This window comes from Penaeus monodon, chromosome 32 (assembly GCF_015228065.2).
Source record: "Penaeus monodon isolate SGIC_2016 chromosome 32, NSTDA_Pmon_1, whole genome shotgun sequence".
In the NCBI taxonomy this organism is placed as follows: Eukaryota; Metazoa; Arthropoda; class Malacostraca; order Decapoda; family Penaeidae; genus Penaeus; species Penaeus monodon.
The window spans coordinates 5687140-5688199 of record NC_051417.1 but is presented as its reverse complement, the minus strand read 5'-3'; the positions used below and the strand labels follow the sequence as shown (position 1 = coordinate 5688199).

The window sequence follows — 1060 nt, the reverse complement described above, 5'->3', positions numbered from 1 at the left end:
CGTTAAACCTGTCTAGTTGAAGTAGTAGCCAGAGAATCACAACCCAACTAGCATGTAACATGGTCACGCATGCGTTTTTAAGAACAACCTTTTATACTGTAAAACTAACGTCCCTTTTTTCACTAACCGCAGAAATATTTCGTAATTCAAAAGTTCACACACAATTTCAATATTCGTTCTGCCCCGAGAAAGAAGTCTAAACACAATAATATGAACATGAACGACTCCGGATTTCAAGGAACATTACATACATATTAAGTTCTATCCACTTTCTCTCGGACTTAGATCAAAATGCCGAAATGCGTCGCAGTTTTAATTACTACGTGGTGCTCACAGCTGTGCTTTGGTTATCAATCATTTCAAGTTCCTTACCTAAAGGTTAACGTTTAACCCGAATAGACAGTAAACGCTTTCCCGATCGCGTAACCAGTCGATGGAAAAACCCTACCATGAGGTTACTATACTATGTGAGAAAAACAAATTACAAATTGGTAAACAACTAAGCACGTACTTCAAAAAGTAATAGAATCCGACTCGCACTATGTAACACACGGGATCCAACAGTTAATTTAAAAAGGAACAGAAACCGAATCACACTAGTTGCTGCATAACATCCACTAAACTCCGTAAGACAAACCAAATCCTCATTGGATTAACCAAAGCTAACAGTCCATTCAATTCCCACAAACAAGGGCAACCAAATCACACGTTATGATAACACGATAAACACCGGCAAAAGATTCTCCAAAATATATGATCGTGTATACCTTACCACCCGCCGTGCATCCCCGTGTTTACCGTCTCGACAACAGATTCATTCATCCCTTCCGCGAATGAAAGTGTCAACATATTCTCAACCGACGAGATTTATTCCGTATGGCAAGGCTAAAGTCACGCTAAAACCAGCAGTTAACGGACCATTTCCACGTTCAAAGATGTGTCATTGCAATTCCTTCCTTGAATTGAGTATGCAGACCCATCCACTGCTCGAAATGGATTCCTTATACTTCGAAAAGTGCAAGAACATATATTTTTTTATAATTACACAACGCCAATTATT

At 39.1% G+C, this 1060-nt stretch overlaps 1 protein-coding gene across 1 annotated transcript in view; it reads right to left on the bottom strand.

Moving 5' to 3' along the window:
- Positions 1–1060, bottom strand: part of LOC119593385 (serine/threonine-protein phosphatase 2B catalytic subunit alpha isoform-like) — a gene marked incomplete in the record, with an annotated part of 201939 nt that overhangs the window by 191756 nt on the left and 9123 nt on the right.